Below are 13,283 nucleotides of genomic sequence, written 5' to 3'. Positions count from 1 at the left end.
AGGAAGATCCAAGCCCTTAGCCTCTGAAAGGAGAAAAGGGAGTAATAAAAAATATCCCAGAAAAATTAAAGTAGTATACTTCACACATCACAGTGGCAAATAAGGAGAAAATTGCCACTTCCCAGCAAACATGCTTTCACTGTATTTCTCTTCTGCATTGTCTGAACCCACCATTGTTGAGTGGAGAAAGTGGGGTCCTCTCTGCCACCTGAGAATTCTCTTCCCAACTTCAAATGTGGGTTACAAATTTCAGTAATGTTGGACGGCGTACAGGACCTGACCTTCTCCACTCAACATGATGTAGGGGGTGTGCCTGGCAGCCTTGGGGCAGCTATTGCTGTAGTGGTGGGGAATAGAATTGGTGCTGGCAGAACAGCTGGCTGTTACAGGGGAAGAGAAATTAGTAATCTAGTAACTATTTCTACTTTCAACTGTTCTGACAACTCTCAGGCCTTGGGGAGCAGCACCAACTACCCACAGAGCCTGACCTTGCTCCTTTGTAATACCAGGTCAGTTCAAAATAAGACCGAAATTGTTCATGATTTGATCATGGATGAGGGAGCTGACCTGGCATGTATAACTGAGACCTGGTTGGGGGAGGCGAGTGGCCCAGTGTGGGCTCAGCTTCTCCCTCCAGGTTACTCTGTTGTGGAGCAGGTATGGGGAAGTGGGCGGGGCGGGGGGTGGAGTGGCTGTGGTCCATAAAAACACTATCTCAGGGCCACTGTGAGACAGTTGACTTATATTGAGTGTGTATTTCTGAGGCTGGGAACTAGGGATAGATTGGGGATTCTGTTGGTGTACCGCTCACCCCGCTGCCCAACTGACTCCCTAACTGAGCTGACGGAGCTGGTTGCGGAGTTGGTGTTGGAGTCTCCCAGGCTCTTGGTGCTGGGGGACTTCAATATCCACTTTGGGACTGGCTTTTCTGGTGCAGCTCAGGAGTTCATAGCGGCCATGACAACTATGGGCCTATCCCAATTAATTTTTGAACCTACTCATGTTGCTGGCCACACACTGGATTTGGTCTTCTGTTTGGATCAGGGGGGTGTTCCGTGGGTGGGGGATCCGGTGGTTTCCCCATTGTGATGGACGGACCACTACCTGGTTAAGGTTGGTATCACGGTCACAATCCACCCCTGCAGGGATGATGGACCTATTAGGATGGTCTGCCCAAAAAGGCTGCTGGACTCAGCTGGTTTCCAAAAGGCCTTGGAAGATTTCAGTTGTAGGATTTTGGTGCGGCTGGTGATTCTGTCGATGCCCTGGTGGGAACCTGGAATAGAGAACTCACCAGGGCAGTAGATACTATTGTTCCTAAGCATCCCTCCAGGCCTGCTTCTAAGATGGCTCACTGGTACACGGAGGAGTTGCGGGGGATGAAGCGGCTTGGTAGGCGACTGGAACACAAGTGGACGAGAACTCGGCTCGAAACTGATAGGATGCAGTATAGAACCCATTTGAAGAACTACACAATGGCAGTGCGTGCAGCAAAAAAGCATTTTTAGTCGGCGTGCATTGCGCCTGCGGGTTCACGTACGGCAGAGTTATCCCGAGTGATGTGGAGTATAATTTCTGCTCCTTCTGCCTCAAATCAGCTCCCAGAGATACTCTGCTGTGACGCCGTTAGTGGGTTCTTTGCGGATAAAATCTCCTGTATTCGGGCTGACTTGGACTCTACTATTTCTGCAGGGTCTGTGAAGGAGGTATCCCGCAATCCCTCTTGCAGTGTTAGGTTGGATCAGTTTCAATCTGTGACTCCTGATGACATGGACAAGCTGCTTGAAGTGGTACGGCCTACCACTTGTTCTCTGGATCCTTGCCCAACCTGGCTGCTTCAATCTAGCGTAGGGATTGTTGGAGATGGCCTAATTAATATCATAAATGCATCGCTGAGGGAGGGTAGGGTGCCTCCCTGTTTAAAGGAGGCAATAGTTACACCACTTCTTAAGAAGCCTTCCCCTGGGTCCCTCAGCGATGGATAGTTATAGGCCAATCTCCAATCTCCTTTGGTTGGGCAGGGTGATTGAGAGAGTGGTGACTAACCAGCTCCAGGTGGTTTTGGAGGAAACTGATTATCTAGTCCCATTTCAAACTGGCTTTAGAATGGGCTATGGGGTTGAGACAGCCTTGGTTGGCCTTATGACCTTTACCGGGGAATCGACAGAGGGAGTGTGACTCTGTTGGTCCTTTTGGATTTCTCGGCAGCGTTCGATACCATCGACCATGGTATCCTTCTGGGTCGCCTGGGGGAGTTGGGAATAGGGGGCACTGCTCTGCAGTGGTTCCGTTCCTATCTCTCGGGTAGAGCCCAGATGGTGGAGCTTGGTGACTGTCACTCCTCAAAGCAGGAGCTGTTATACGGAATCCATCTACATGAAACAGCTGAGTGAGGTCATCAGGAGATTTGGTGCTGGGTGTTGTCAGTATACTGATGACACCCAAATCTACTTCTCCCTTTCATCTTCAGGAAATGGCACTCATTCTCTAAATGCCTGCCTACAGGCAGTAATGGGCTGAATGAGGGATAACAAATTGAAGCTGAATCCAAGCAACACGGAGGTGCTCATTGTGGAGGCTCAGAATCTGAAGAGTGTGTTAGATCTTCCTGTGCTGGATGGGGTTACACTCCCCCAGAAGGAGGAGGTGCACAGCTTTGGAGTACTCCTGGACCCAGCCCCCCCCCCCCCCCCGGGTTTCTCAGGCGGAGGCCATGGCCAGAAGTGCTTTCTATCAGCTTCGGCTGATTCAACAGCCTCCCCATTCCTTGAGGAGGATGACCTCAAAACAGTGGTGCACCAGCTGGTAACCTCCTGGCTTGATTATTGCAATGCGCTCTACGTGGGGCTGCCTTTGTACGTAGTTCAGAAACTTCAATTAGTTCAGAATGTGGCAGCCAGACTGGTCTCTGGGGCAACCCGGAGAGACCATATTACGCCTAATCTGAAACAATTGCACTGGCTGCCGATATGTTTCTGGGCAAAATACAAAGTGCTGGTTATTACCTTTAAAGCCTTGAACGGCTTAGGCCCGAGTTACCTTAGAGAGTGCCTTCTTCTGCGTGATCCCCACCGCACATTAAGGTCATCTGAGGAGGTTTGTCTCCAGTTACCACCAGCTCGTCTGGTGGCGACTCGGAGGCGGGCCTTCTCTATAGCTGCTTCGGGGCTGTGGAATGCGCTCCCTGCACAAATCCTCAATTTGAATTCTCTATTAGCCTTCAGGAGAGCCCTTAAAACGTATTTGTTTGGCCTGGCTTTCCAGGGTTTTAAAATCTGTTTTAATATTCTAACCCAGTTTTGGGGCTTTTAATCACTGTAATTGTTTAATTGTTGTTTTAAAATGTTTTTAAATTGATAATTGTTGTTATATTGTTTTAAATTTGTTTTTAGCTCTTTATTGTTTTAGTGGTTTGTTTTAATTGTAAACCACCCTGAGCCATTTTGGAAGGGCGGTATATAAATCAAATCAAATCAAATAAATAAATAAATGAATGAATGAATGAATGAATGAAGGGCGGGGAGGTTGGACAATATGGAAGGGGCAGAATTACCAGGAGTGTGCGCTTTACAGGTGAGTAGAATATTTTTCTCCTGCTTACTTTCTGCCATGATATGTGAAGCCACTCAGAGCTTTTAAAATTTGTGTAAGGCAGACCTGACTGTGCTTCATTTATATATATATTTTGTTTATCTGATGCCCTTTGTAATTATATTAATTTATTAACATCTTCTCCAGTGTTGCTAGTGTCATTTGTCCCAGCATCCTCTGCCAACCTGCCAAGCATGTGATTTACGTACCACTTCCTAAGAAATTAGTTTGCAACACTTTCACAGGTGGTGTGTTAAAATAGGAAATATCTTAGCCTTCTGGCCAAGGGAGCATACCACCTCCTTCTTCAAAGATAAACATCTTGCTTCATTATCTCTTTCATTCTAACATGTTTATCTGAATTGAATTAATAAGTACCTACCACAGGTTTCCTGCACTGATTGCTTGCAAGTTTGCAGAAGCTAATATTCAAGGACATTAAAGGAAAAATAAAAGAAATGAGGTCTTTGCGAGTAGGAGATACTTTACCGTTTGGTCCCATAAAATAAAATAAACATTGTAAAAAAAAATGAAGCCCATAAACATCAGGAAGACGGATAAGTTGACATATTGTTCTGCATATCTCTGTTTAATAATATTATATTTCATTTCCTGTGCTAAGAAAACAGCCATTACCCAAAGCAGCCATTCGTAAACAGCCATTGTGAACAGATTGCATCCTTGTTGGTGGTATGATAATTGAAATAAGTTTACCAGTCTTTTATGAGAAAATACCAGATGTATAAAATACCTATTAATCAACTCACTCGCTTTTGGAAACATCAGCTTCGGTACCGATGGCTATTAAAGAATAAATGGGATAAGAGCAAAAAAGAAAGAAAAATCAGAGAATTAGCCAAGCAGTTCAGCCATGTGGTGTGTTGCTTGAAGAGAAAGCGGGGAGGGGAGGGGGCACTGTGTTCTCAGATTAGTTATTCTGAGCCAAGCTTACAGGTCATGTTCATCAATTCAGCATTTGGTTTTCATAATTGCAGGAGCACATTAACCATTCCTTTGTGGGAAAAGATATACAGCATTGCACTACCAATCCTCCACCCTCTAGTTACATTTCACTCTCTCTCACACACACACCAACACACACACACCACAGTCCTTTCCACTGCTAATCACATTTTCATTGAATTCTTCTTCAGCTATGAAGGCTGCAGGGACTCTATCTGTTCTCCTGTGCATGGGGGTGGGTGGGGGGGGGAAGCATACATTTATTTTCTCTTCTCCTCTGAAACTAGATGGGGAGAATGAAACAGTGGAGGCATCTCAGTAAACATATGTGCTGATATAGTTTCACTGATGGCAGTGGGGCTACAACAGCATATGTGCTTGGAGAAACATGCTTACACAGCATGGTTTTTAATGTCACAAATATTTGGATGATGCTGTAAAGAAAAGTACTAGCAATACCAAGTGATCAAAGAAACAGAAGATCAACAGAGCTGTGTACATCTCTGATTTACATATATTCTCTTGGACTTATTTTGTTTAAAGTAACTGGCTGACATACTGTGCAAGGGTATATCAGCCAGTAACACTGCAAAAACTACGCTCATGAGTAAGACCATTGGAAAGTATGTGTCAAGAATTACTCTTGTGTAACAACATTTGCATAATTTTTGCAGCTTACATGCACACAATATTGCTGGGCTGATGTACCTTTGCACAATATGTTAACAAATTACTTTAAGCAAAATAACTCAGAGAGCATATATGTAAACCAGAGATTAGAGAGCTCTTTGTCGGTCTATTGATCCACTGTTTGTCTGATCTCTCAGTATTACTAGTCTCTTCCTTACAGCATTGCCCAGATATCTGTGACATTAAAAACCATGCTGTGTGTGTCTGTTTCACCGAGTACATCTGCTGTTATAATCTGTTGCTATCAGTAAAACTTGATCAGCATATATGTTTACTGAGCTGCCCCCACTGTTTCATTCTGCCCATCTATTTCCAATGGGCTTACGCTTGTGTAACATCATTTGCACAATTTTTGCATTTGCACCACTTGGATGCATTCAATGCTACAGGGCTGATGTACCCTTGCATGGTATATCAATCACTGTCTGGATCTAGGATGACTAAAGGCCTTCTCCTGCTGGCAAATCCTTGTTTTATTCCTTCAACTTGGATTTGTATGGGGAGAAGTCAGGTTGAAAGAAATGTGATGAATAATGATGCTGGTGAAATAAATGCTAGTATCTACCCTGATTTCTTGTACAGTTGCAAAAGAAAGGCAGAAACAGTAGTGGAAAGTATTATAGTCAAAAAAGCGGAAAAGATCCAATCCTCTGCCTTAAAATAGGAGTCTTCTACCTTGAACATCCCTGATATCTATTTTGCTTAACAGGGAAAAGACTGATCCTTTGCCAGATGCTTTGATTGCATCATTCAATGTCAGATTTATTACAGGGTCCATATTTTGGCTGGTGCTATCAGTGGTGTTCAGCTTCAGATCATAGTACTTCCATATCCTAAATCAGGATGTTGGTGTAAATAGTTAAAATAGTCTGAAATTTTTAAAAACTATTTTTGGTGACTTTGCTATATCATATCAGGAGATTGGATCTTTTATTTTCATAGACAATCCTCTGAATCTCTTATTTTATAAAAGAAGGAAATTCTTGACTGCATGAAAATGGTAGGGGTGGTGAAAATGGATACGGGTGAGTAAGACTGGGTCTGTGGTACTGGCTACCATGTACATAGAGTCCAATAGGTAAGAAAAATAATGTGCTATGTATGGTGAGGTGAGTTGTTTCAAGGATAATCTTCTTAGGGAGGATAGCTGGTCTTGTGGTAAGAACATAAGAGCAGCCCTGCTGGATCAGGCCCAAGGCCCATCCAGTCCAGCATCCTGTTTCATACAGTGGTTCACCAGATGCCATGGTAGCAAGCATGAATTACCCCCTTTGCTAAGCAGGGTCTACCCTGGTTTGCATTTGAACAGGAGACTACATGTGAGCACTTAAATATATTCCCATTAGGGAATGGGACCGCTCTGGGAGAGCATCTGCATGCTTGCATGCACAAAGTCCCAGATTTCCTCACTGGCATCTCCAAAATAGGACTGCGAGAAACTCCTGCTTGTAACCTTGGAGAAGCCACTGCCAGTCTGTGTAGACAATACTGAGCTAGATGGACCAATGGTGTGGCTCAGTATAAGGCAGCCAGCTTCCTGGTTCCTATGTTCCTCTTCCTACAATAAATGATAAGAGTTGGCCTTAGGAGACTTTTAAATACTTGTGTATTAATGCCATATACAAAGCAAATGTATGGTGTATCAAGAAGTATATCAAACAAATGTATGTGCATCAAATATCTCATTTCCCCTTTAAAATACAAAAAGTAGTAACCTAATTCCTGATCATTTATATTTATGGAGAAGTGGGGCTAAGAATTCCTACATTTATACTTATTGAAATACCATATGTGCATTTCGCACTTAGATATTTATATCAAAGTACAACACAATCTCCTAAGAACGAGACCTCAGACAGAAGTACAGAGTAGGAACTATCCAATCCTGTGCATGATCTATTAAATTCGTGTCTAGCTACACATTCTTGTCCCCTTTACCAAGCCTGGCTAGGCTTACTGGGTCCAACCTCAGAGCAGAGACGGGGATGGGGTTGAGCATCGCCCTGTGCTTCCTCCATCCCAGGCTCCTTGCTCCTTGTGCCTGACCCTCTCCAGTGGGCCCTGACACCACCAGCCAGCCTCTCATCCCCAGCCAGATCCTTATATGCCTCCTCACAGGCTATGCATCGCCCACTCCCAGTTACGGGGCCAACCCCCCTCTTTATTCCATGTAATTGTCTACCCTTTACAGCTGCTGCCAATGTCTCTCCTCCTTCTCCCTCTTCCTGCTCAGACCCCCTTTGGGAGGTGTGCTGATGATGTTATCCTCGCGTGTCTCCCCTTCATACCTTTCAGGGCTCTGCCTCTCCTCCGCTGGATCTGAGTCCCTGCGTGTTGGCAGTCTTTCCTCCGCTTCTCCTCGGCTGCCATCCATCCCTGCCTCCTCAGGCCCCCTCATCACTCTGTCCTCGGGGATAAAGACAGCCGGCCTCGCCAGACAATTCTTTTGTGTAATAATGACTCACAATACTCCCTTTACACCTGTCAGAGCAGCCTGATAGATCACTCGGCTGATTTTAATATACCGCTGCTTAAGATTTATCATAAGAGCCAATGCCCTATGAAGAGACTCTCACCCATTGTAGTGAGCGTTGTATGAACTGCTGCTCCTTTTCCTGCTTAAAAATCATTTAGGATCAGCAGTGTGTCACTGAACCCAAATCAAGCAGCAACCCAGGCAAAGAGGCAGCCAGGCGAGGCAGCTGCAGGCAGAAGCTCTTAAGCAGGGCCGGCTCTAGGGGATCTGGAGCCCAGATGCAACATTCTGTTGAGCGCCCTTCGTTATCGTGAAAAATAAAAAATTGGAATACAATTAGTGTGTATTCAAAATTTAATACACAAAGATTTTATGTAAGTATATACATAACATTGTATATAATATAATTATGTATATAATATATGGACTTTGAAGCAGCAAGATAGAAAAAGCAATGACGCTTTTGAACTTTGGTGCTGGAGAAGACTTTTGAGGATACCATGGACAGCCAGGAAAACAAACAAATGGATCAGGTTTGGATAATTATACTGGATTTGGTTGGGATAATTATACTAAGTTTTCAACCTTAGTTGAAGTAAACTTAGTTGAGTAAATGTCAGGGTGCTAATTGTTTAGTGCAAATGCATGTAAATGAATATTCATGGCCACAACAAACCACCATAGGATAATTATACTCCTGAAGAAGCAAGATAGAAAAAGCATTGATGCTTTTGAACTTTGGTGCTGGAGAAGACTTTTGAGGATACCATGGACAAACAAACAAATGGATCATAGAACAGATCAAGCCAGAATTGTTTACTAGAGACACAAATGACCAGGCTCAAATGATCCTACTTCAGACACATCATGCAAAGATCCAGCTCTCTCGAGAAGTCCATAATGCTGGGGAAAGTTGAAGGAAAGAGAAGAAGAGCCAGGTGGATGGACTTATTTGTGACAATAATGAATGCACCACTGAGTGACCTTAAAGGCCAAGCTGAAGATTGATCATCCTGGGGAGAATCTATCTATGTGGTTGCTAAGAGTCAACACCAACTTGACAGCACTTAATCAATCAATCAGTCAGAACTGGCCCCATCCATCCCCAGCACAGCATTCCTCCAGTGGCTGTTGCTGGTGTCCATCTTATATTTCTTTTTTAGATTGTGTTCTCAGACTGAAGAAGGGGGAATAAAATAATTCTTTTAGTTTTAGCCAATTTTTGCTAATCTCAAGGGTGGCCCTTTTAAAGTTTAACCCATCTGAATTATATTATCCATCCAGCTAGTCCAGTGGTGCAAAGCAATTGGGAGGGGGAGGGGGCTCCCAGTCCCAGCTCCTTCACCCTCACCCAGTCCCACTCACGCACTCTTGTTTTCAGCTCTTTTCAGGGCACAACAGCTCCTCCACAGCTTCTCACACTGATATAATATGCTCAGGCAGGCAGCTCCTCCCTCAAGAGCAGGGAAAGAGGAACCTGTTTTCAGCTCCTTTCAGGGCACAGCTTCTCCACAGCTTTTCACTCTGTCTGATATCATATGCTCAGCCAGCTCCTCCCTCAAGAGAAGGAAAGGGGAACGGTCGGACCCGCACGCAGGAAAACAACAGAGGCTAGAGAATTGGTTTGGTTGGTTGCTGCTGCTTGTTGTTTAAACCTTTCCCCCAAAACGCCCACAACAAGCTCAGAGGGGAGTCACAGCAAGCACAGTGTCTCAGCCTGGAGCGCGGGAAGACGAAGGAGGCGCCGGTGGGAGATGGTTGGGATGCTGCATGCATGCACCAGGCAGGTCCACATGATGCACAGTAACAGCGGCGCCAGCAGCATGTGATCGGGTTGGAGGGACACACACCAGCGCGTTGCTCTTCCTTTGGCGCTTGGCACCCACCTCCAGCAAGCTGCACTGCGCCCTGAACCAGCGCGCTGTGCAAATGAGGAGTTTGTTGCTGTCTGAGCCTGTTGCTTCTTCAAGTTCTGTTCCATCATTGTTGGCACCTTCCCAGCGGGTGGTGCTCTGCGCCCCCCAGCAAGCTGCGCCCCGATGCAACGCATCTCTTGCTTACTCTCAAGAGCCGACCATGCTCTTAAGGGGAACTGTTGAACTAGCAAGAAGCAGGCTCTGATTAAGGGATTTATGGCTAGCAGGAACCCCGCCCCTTCCTGAACTCCTAGGGCAGCTATCTCCCTGATGAGACACTCAGGCTGGTTTCCTCCTCCTCCGCAGACCCACTGGGAGGGGGAAAAGTAATCAAGTGTCTACTCCACCTTTGGAAATGGGCCAGGTACCCTCTAGGGGGCATCAGGTCCCCAGAACCCCAGGACTTCTCTGACGGAGTGTCTGCCCTGATGGTCCCCAGAGGACATTGTCCCCCAAGGGGACAGGAAACCAGGCCAGGACGTACTCCCCTTCTTCTTCAGACTTACTTTTTTCAGGGTTAGCAAACTCTGGTTAGCAAACCTGGCAAACTCTGGCACTGTGAGAAGTGATGCACAAAATACAGAAGTGGATCTATAAACATCCTTCTTTCAAATATGGAAATCCTGATGCAGTGTATGTGACAAGGTCAGAAACAGAAAAAAGAGTGACAATGGGAGTGGGGGATGGAAGAGTTTGGTTGCAGTAGAAGCTCAAGTGAATTAATGCTACGGTGATTTCAGAAAGCTGGTCTTGAGGGTTGGATCTTTAGGGGGCATAAAAATGAGAAGATGGTAGTGACTTGACCAGTGGGAGGAAGAGATGCTGTTTTGACCATAGGAAGTCAGAGAAGCAAGTGTGAATAGATTGAGCAGATAATAAATGAGCCTCTGCAAATGGAGACAACTAGAAGTGTGTAAGAGAAGACTACACAATTGATCATCAGTTTCAGTGACACCAAGGATATAAGTTTGTAGCTGACAGTCAGAAATCATAAGAGAAGCCTAAGAAAAGGATGGCAGAAATATAGACTTACCATGAAGTGCAGCCTTGGACTGTCCTAGTCTCAAGCACTATCTGTTGTTTGAATCCCGTTGCATACCCCATCTATAACACGTTATACCAGTGACATCACTGGGTCTCTGCTTTTCACAGCAACTGATCACATATTCAGCTATTAAAAATAACAATTCCTGCAATGAATTAAATGAAAAACTAACCAGAACAGCAGTACATAATGCAAACCATAATAGCTGGCTTGAAATGTGTATCCTGGGGTTTCAGATGATGTCATAATCTGCTACAGCAAATTTAATAGTATTGTTGCCTGGAAGCTAAGCCATTATGCTGTGTTTAATTTCTCTAAGATGTAAATTACATGGTTCAGTGTTGTATAGTATTGGCTACTGCCATTTTAGATTCTTGTGCTTGCAGCTGTCAAGAAACATAATGTTTATGGGAGTTTTGTTTAGCTAGGAATCTTGATCATTAACAGACTTATCTTCAAATTATTCCACGCTGCTTTGTTCTTCCCTAATATTTCAGACATCATTTCCATTCAGATAATACTGATTTTACATTTCAAGGAATACATGAGTACTAGAAAGATATGTACTATGGCAAATCGGCAAGCTCCATTAAATGGATTTGATTGGATCAGATATTTCAGTGCATCTGATCTTGAAGGACAAGTGTGGGAAGCCATGATGGTCATGATCTATGGCAGGGGAGTGGTGGCTGACAATCCATACAGTAGAATGTTGGCACTGGGGACCTTCTGGGACAGCTGTATTATTCGAAAGGTGGCTCTGACAGAGCAGTTCAACAGGGCAGCTACAGAACAACTTTAAAAGCATCCCCAGGCAGTTGAGCAGCACTGCTGTTATTGTTTCCAATGGAAGCAGAGCTGTGACCGCCTGGAAGCAATTTTAAGTCATTCCACAGCTCCCCTATGGCCAGGACTGCCTTTCATGTTGTGTGGTTGCCTCAGCAGATCCCTCACACCAATGTCAGCCAGTATCCCTGATTTTGTTATTTGCTATGAGACTCTGAGTTGGCAATGAGAGCGATGACATTACCACCATCACTGATGCGACATTGCTTGGTTGGTGATCATAAGGGATCTGGAAGAACCCAGAGTCAGTGAGGTAAGGCTGAATTTTACATATTGTTTTGAATTTACAATACAGTTATTTGGCTGTGATCTGATGCAGAGAAAGTAGTGGACAAGCAAAAAAGCTTTGAAGATTGAGAACTATGTTCCAAATGACCAAAGGTGCATAGGTATATGTGGTCAGCATCCAGAGAAGGCATCTATACATTTAAAGATTGCCTTAAAATATTCTGAAGGGAAGCTTACCCTCATCTCCTCACTAGGATGGAGAAAACAAGCCACAGGTGGTGAAAACATTCCTCCTATGCAACTCACACATGTAGGTTCTTCTAAAGAAGCCTGCCTTGGGTCTCTCAGAGTTGGGTAACTACAGGCCTGTCTCCAACTTTCCATGGTTGGGGTGTAAAGGAAGAGAAAAATAATGGTTAAGGAGTAACCAGGGGCAGATGGAGGCCAGCGGTGGCCCGTGTTCAGCCCCCAGCCCTGCCCCCTGCATCTGACATCAGACTCAGGGAGCATTTAGCATGGCCCCATTTGGAGTTAGATCAGCCAGTGCCCGGAGCTACTTTCCCTGCCTTTTAAAGGCAGGGAGGGTTACTCTGGCCGCGCTGCAAACTGTGGCCCTGTTTGGGAGTTAGATTGGCCAGCACTGAAGGCAGCGCTGGCCAATTTTTAGCTCAAAAGGGCCCCGTTTTTGAGCTAAATTACGCCCCCTACATCTGATGTCAGACATGGGGCGGTGTCTAGGGCACCAAGCGCGGCCCCTGAGGGGCAGCGGCCCAGGTTCTTTGAACCCATCTTCTCACTGGTGGCTCCGCCCCTGGAGCAACAACCCTGGAGCAACAACTAGCAAGACCAGCAACTTACAGACGACTGTTACAGCTCCCAAAGAGGCAATTTGGCTTAAGTTTCTGAATTGGGTTCACTCAAGGCTGTCAAGAGAGAAATGAACAGTTTTGGATTTTAGGAGAAATGAGGAAAAAGGGAAGTAGAGTTTTGAGAATATGGGCTACCTTGCTCCTTCCTATAGGAATTCTGTGAACCTTTGCAGCTCGGTCATGGCTGAGAGGCTTCTCTCCTCCAAGGCAGGCAGGAAGGCAGGCAGGCAGGAGTGGGGACCCCAGAACCAGGCAGAGGTCCTTCAGCGAGGCAAAATCCAAAAACAAACCAAAATCTTTCAGCCAGGAGTGCTACACTGACTGGGTTAGAAAAAGAGGCAAAGGTAAAGCAGGAGCGAGAGTGAAGGTCGGGCAAAATTGAGATGCCTGTGCCAAAACTGAGATGCCTGTGCTGTGTAGGGAAAAGCTGGTGAATCTGAGGAAGAACCACCTGGTGAATCTGAGGTAGAGCCACAGGAGACACGCATAACCCAAGAGGCACTTGTGACCCAAGATACACACAGGTTGGCGGTGTCTTGGTTTCTTTTAGGAAATTTCTTGCCCAAGGGCAATATGCTGACCACTCCTTGCAAAGGTAGACAACAGGGACAAAGCACAGGATGAGCTATTGTACTATTCAAAATTGAGGGGTGGACTTC

General features: G+C 45.3%; 1 protein-coding gene across 34 annotated transcripts in view; it reads left to right on the top strand.

Annotated features, from left to right (window-relative positions):
* PTPRD (protein tyrosine phosphatase receptor type D) overlaps positions 1-13,283 on the top strand; it is a 1,992,390-nt gene that overhangs the window by 1,063,038 nt on the left and 916,069 nt on the right. The window lies entirely within an intron of this gene.

Source organism: Hemicordylus capensis, chromosome 2 (assembly GCF_027244095.1).
Source record: "Hemicordylus capensis ecotype Gifberg chromosome 2, rHemCap1.1.pri, whole genome shotgun sequence".
NCBI classification, from domain to species: Eukaryota; Metazoa; Chordata; class Lepidosauria; order Squamata; family Cordylidae; genus Hemicordylus; species Hemicordylus capensis.
This window is presented reverse-complemented; position numbering and strand designations above follow the sequence as displayed.